General features: G+C 44.7%; 1 protein-coding gene across 1 annotated transcript in view; it reads right to left on the reverse strand.

Moving 5' to 3' along the window:
- Positions 1 to 6,000, reverse strand: part of SNTG2 (syntrophin gamma 2) — a 294,588-nt gene that overhangs the window by 204,908 nt on the left and 83,680 nt on the right. The window lies entirely within an intron of this gene.

The raw sequence follows: 6,000 nt of genomic DNA on the forward strand, positions 1-6,000 counted from the left end.
CAAACAGAGAAAACTTAGACTGGAAGCCAGGCTTCCAGAAAAACAAAATTCAGGGAAAAATCTTTTCCTAAAATTAAGCCTGGAAATGTAGAGTCAATTTAAATGCAGGTCAACTTATAGCTGTAATAGCATGGTATTATTTTACTGTATTTTTTTATCATTTACTGAATGAGGTTGAGTAAGAAATATAACCTTCATTCCAACAACAAGACATGAGAATTTATCAGTGCAACCCTCTCAACATGAAAGTTCAAGCTAATTTATTAATACGAAGATGTCTGAAGTTAATGAAAAACAGATCCACAATGCCTACTAATGAAGGACACTATCAGACTTTGAATGGAGGATGTTGTTACTCTGGACCTGGTGGAATTCTTCCTCAAGCATTAGATAAGTGGATATAATAGTCTGTGATATGTGAATATACTGAATGTACTAATCAGAATCTAAGCTTTTTTTGTTGTTGAAACTATTGGTGGCAATTCATGCCACACCACCTCTGGATTCAGGTCTTCATCAGCGCTTCAGTGCAGCTCTTGCAGGGAGCTCTGGATGAGCTGCAAGCCCTATGAGCTCACTGCTAGTTGGCATGGTCTCTGCCTGGAGTCTGCTACTCCTTGCTCTTCCCTTCTCTTCTCTCCCACTCCTAAATTCAGCAGCAGGGAAGAGAGGGAAGGAGCAGCCAGCAATACTCAGACCCTGCTTTGATTCAGCTCCAGTGTACTGTTGCCCATACTGTCTCTTCTTTTCAATGCTGCTGAATGCAGCAGTGGAGAAAGGGAGAGTGAAGAACAGCAAGCTCCATTGCTGCTTGAAAGCAGGGACTCTGGGCAGAGCCTGTGCTAAGGAGCTGAGAGCACAGGCTGAGAGCACAGGCTGCTGAAAGCCTACTGGCATCCAGGGACTGCAGCCACAGTCCCTTCAGCTGTGTGGTGCATGTGGGCTGGTGACTCCCACTCCCAGCCTCTCAGGGTACTTTTACACATGTTCCAGAGGTGACAGTGGGGGGAGGGGTGTAACTTTAATTAGAGTGGCTCTGAAAGCTACTCTAATTAAAGCAGTGCTCTGCTTTGTGTATCAGCATACCCCCCTCCCCCCCGCTTAAAAACGGTGTGGGGGCACTTGAACTAAAGGTCATTCAACACGCTTTAGTTGAAGCACCACCACCACCATTTTTAAATGGAGGGATGCTGATGCACAAGACGCAGGAGGCTGCGGCAACATGGCAATTACCATGTTCCAGCAGATTCGATTAATTGAGTCTGCTCCAATATGCTGAAATTTGAGTGTATCAGAGCCACCTCACTGCTCGTGTATAGGCACCCACAGGATTAAGAGCTCCAGGAGCCATCCAAAATGAACATGTAACAAAGCCGTATGATCCAAGTTACCTAGCTCATGCTCACAAAAGTGTGGCCACTCCCCAGAGATAAGCCACTCAAGTTTCAATCAAGTTTGCAGCGTCCTCCCCCTCCACACTCCTGTTCTGTGTGGGCAAATATTCCAAACCCAAACTCTACTGCTTAGGGGGTGCAAGCCCCCCACATCCCCCCCGTCCCTGGGGTGTGACTTGACTGGGCAGCTTGCAGGGATACAGACTGGTCCAGGAGGGATGGCTGGGGAGAGTGGAGCGGTGAGCAAGGTAGAGGGCCAGGCTGGGATCACTATGAGCTGGGGCTTCCCTCCAAAGGCAGTGACCCTGAGATCTGAGGAATCCCAGTCCCAATCCATTAAAAGAGACTTTCTTTAATTTACGCTTTATTTCTTTTTACATTGTTTTTCCACCCCCCCCTTACTTGTTTTTATTTTATCCTTAGTGGCTGACATCCTTCATTTTACCTTTCAACCCTGAGCTGCCTTTCCTGCCCATTGCCTCTCCACCTCCAATTTCACTATCCAGTCCTCATTATTAAATTATCCCTCTCACAGCCTCATGTCCCCCACCCCACCAACCAATCTCTCAACCCCCACCTAAAGCAGAGATAGAAGCCTGTCCCAGCTCACCAGCCTTCTAGTGGCAACTAAGAGCTGTAGCTCCCAGTCAGACCCCTGCTCGCCAGCCCTCTAATGGCAAGTCACATCTCTGTGGGCTGGGGACAGAGAAGACTTGAGCTAACACTAACACTGACTTTTAAGAAATTTGAAGTGTAATGTACAACAAAATCCTAAGGCACAATTCTGTTGTGACTGATGACTATATCAATGCTTCCTCTTTTCTTGGGGGCTTTCAAGTGGTTTGCTATCCAAAATGAACTCTTTGCCCTTATTCACTCTATTTAGTATAATATAAATGTCTTTTTATTTCAATATATGTATATAGAAGTTGAAATTATGTAGTTACAGTTACAGAAAAAAAATCCACCACTCTACCCCAATGCTTTTTTTCAAAAAACGCCATTAATTTAACTGCAATTAATTATTCTAACAATGGATAAATTAGCAAAACTTACTTATTGATATACGTATAAAGCATTTTTCTATAAAAAGAATTTTTATATTAGCTATTTAATAATAGCTAGTATAAAATTTAGTAAAAACTAGTAAATATATCCCAGGTGTAATATAAAACAGCATAATTATTTTAATTATTCCACTGATATACGCCAAAATTAAATGGACTGAATTAATGCACTATTAATTGAATTAATTTGTAATTTTTATTACAAACAAGGCTGGTTTATAAAACTTAAGGTCATTCATTGAGAAAAAATTAAACATTACGTTCTTTTTCAAGTTCCTGAGTCAGCTAGGAAATCACAATATAATCAGTTGGAAAGAGAGATGTATTTCAGATGAAGAAATATGCCTAAATGTTTTTAGGACCCAAAATGTTTGGACTACTACATTTTTGCACAGTAAAACTATTTACAAAAATATTACTTGAAAAAGGGAAAACTATTATATACTAGACAAAATAGCTAATTAGAGGAACTTTTTTCTAGAAGCTTATTTCTATCTTTGATTTAACATAAGAAAATGATAATGTAATATATATCTAATATAATACAGGCCTTAATCTGTCTGTCTGTCCATATGTAGCAGAAACTAAACTAATGTAGCTGATGTTAACACAGAGTGTAATAAAAGTGAAATGTAACCATGTTAGTCTTGTCCTGTAAGCAATTTGAAAACTCCATTTTGTATCCTTCTGCTTGACATAAGTGAATGAAGTCTGAACAGCCTTTATGTATAAGTGTGTGCAAAAGGGTAAATAGTGAGAGAATGGCATAGAGATGGGAGAAGAAGATTTAACTGTGTATGTAAGCAACAAGGTGCCAAATGTAAGTTACCAGTCAGTAAACCAATTAATGAATGGCTGAAGAATCCCTTTCGGGCCTAGGGCACAAAGAAGACAACAAGGAGAAGGAATGCACCCAGCCTGCCAAATGGGCAGCAAGAACACTCCAAGGCTGAGATAAGCTAAAGACAAAAGAAGAACAACTGCAAAAACAGAAGCTGAGTATGGAAAAATCCCAAAGCACTGAAACAAAGGATGCCAATCCCTATAAAAGAAGACTTCAAAAATGCCAAGCTGGGTGAGTCTCTCTCTACTGCTGTTTCATCAGAGCACCCCGCTCCAAGCTGCTGTCTCCAAGATCTTTCTCCAAGCTGCTATCTTCTAACATCATCATCTACTCAGTAAGCTGGGGTTGGCCAACCCATGCTGATATTGAAGGTAACTATATCTGATGTACTATTGCTGGTAACTATATCTGATGTATGTGTGTGGATGGAAAGGTTGCTTGTGTGCGTGTGTGTGTCTGTGTGTAATGATGTGCATAAGAATTGTGTTTGTTTGTATGAACGGTGTGTCCAAACCTTTATGTCTAATTCATGTAATCAATAAATGCGGCAATTATTCCCCATTATAAGGTCTTGCTTTTGATTTGAGCTATTGGCAATATCAGTAACGCATAATGCTTTTGCTCAAGTTTGCATACGCTGCTGAGATAGAGTTACCATACACCTGCGTTTCCCCAAACATGTCCCCACTCTTTTTAAGCCCTCTGATCTCTGCCCAGGTGGGTTTTTTTTAATTTACCCAAATGTCTGAAATTTTCCTTTGCTTCACTGGTGGGAGCAGGAGGATGGCAATCAGAGGCAGCAGGAAGCAGACACAGACCTGCCTGCAGCTGCAGAGGCAGGAGAGCCATGTAGTGCTACTGTTGCCTCGGATCACTTTGCCCTGCTCCCACCCTGAAAGCAAAGGAGAAACAGAGACATTTATTTGGTCAAGACAGGGAGAGTGGGGCTGCAGCTGCAACAGGGCAGGGAGAGGGTTGCCAGTTCTTCAGCGGGGGAAAGGAGCAGGGGGGCAGCGGGAAACTCAATGGCCAGGCAGCAGTACAGGTGCTGGTGCCTGTGCTCAGAGGGGCTGAGCAGCCAGGAGCCACTGCCTGGGGAAGGGGGGAAGGAGGAGTAGGAGCAGGGGGCTGTGGCCAGGCTGCTGACACGGCAGGGCAGCCCTATTCCAGGGCAGGGGTGCCACAAGCCTCCCCTTCTCTTCCCTCAGTTCACACTGAGGCCAGACATACTCCACTGCTGCCTACATGAATTGGTGCCACTGCGCTCTGGCCCAGGCAGGATAGGGACACCTGGGGTCCCTCTGGCAGGACTGGGGGGTCAAGAGCCTGCAGGTCGGGAGTGAGGGGCATCAGGGGAGACTGTGGGTTGGGAGTGCAGGGGGCACTGGCAGCTCCAGGGGCCTGTGGATCAGGACTGAGGGGCACCAGCAAGGATGGGGAGTGCAGAGCAGTGTGATGGGAACGGGGGACTGTGGGTTAGGAATGTGGGGGGCACTGGCAGCATCATGAGGCTGTGAGGGTCATGAACAAGGATGGAGGGTGGGGGGCTGCAAATCGGGAGTGAGGAGCACTGAGGTGGGGATGGAGACTGTGGGTTGGGAATGTGAGGGTCACTGATAGTGCCAGGGGGCTGTGGGTCAGGAGTGAGGGGCACCAGCAGGGGTGGGAGGTTATCAGTTGGGAGTCAGAGACACCATCATAGCCCTGGGGACAAGGTACTGCAGTTTGGTGAGTGAAGGGTACTAGCAGTGCCAGGGGCCTGTGAGCCAGGAGCAAGAGGTACCAGGACAGACTGGGGAGTGGGCTAGGACTGTGCGTTAAGAGTACGGGGGAGCACTGGAAGTGCCAGGAGGCTGTGGGTCAGGAGTGAGAGGCACCAGCAGGGATGGGGGGTGGAGGGCTGCAGGCTGGGAGTGAGGGGACCATCGTGACCCAGGGGGGCAGCATACTGCAGTTTGGTGACTGAGGGGCACTGGCAGGACTGGGGCCAGTGGGTTGAGAGTAAGGGGCAGCAGCAGAGCTGGGGGCCTGTGGTTTGGTAGTGAGGGGCAACAGAATGGGCAGCGAAAGGGCCACCCTTCAGGTCAGCCATGTAAACACTCCACTGAAATTCATGACGGGCAATTGGTTTCTTTTATCATCATCTTTTATGTCCATCTCTGATTTTTTTTAAATTTTGGATGGTGTCTGATATATAAATAAGGTATCAAATATTGAAATATTTACTAGGAGAAAACTGTTATAAATGGAGGATTTGCCTACATATTATTGGAATAAAAAAAACCAAAAAGAGGAACTTCAGAATTTGGCCCGAAGATCATCAAAATCAAACAAATTTAAAGAAATCAGACCAAATTCAGGCTTTGCAGAATCCAAAAAGTACAGCTGATCTGATCTCAAAACCAATTTTATCAGGACTAAAGTTGTTCAAAGTTTCCAAAAACTTTAGAAAACATAACAGGGGAATGGGATACAAAGTTTCTGTTTTAGTTCTAGGTGAGCACTAAAATGGGAAGTGTTTGTGTGCCTACTTAAACAGTAAATTTCACTTAATGTGAGAAAAAAGCTGAGAGCCTAGGATCTGATTGTCAACAGAGGTGATATATTCCTAGGATTAGGAAAATTAAAAATAAACAAACACATACCAAAGGCAAGCAATATTTTTATATTACAGGGTAGGAGCCAGCACCACTTC

The sequence above is a fragment of the Crocodylus porosus genome, unplaced genomic scaffold (genome assembly GCF_001723895.1).
Source record: "Crocodylus porosus isolate Cpor-Errol unplaced genomic scaffold, CroPor_comp1, whole genome shotgun sequence".
Lineage (NCBI taxonomy): Eukaryota > Metazoa > Chordata > Crocodylia > Crocodylidae > Crocodylus > Crocodylus porosus.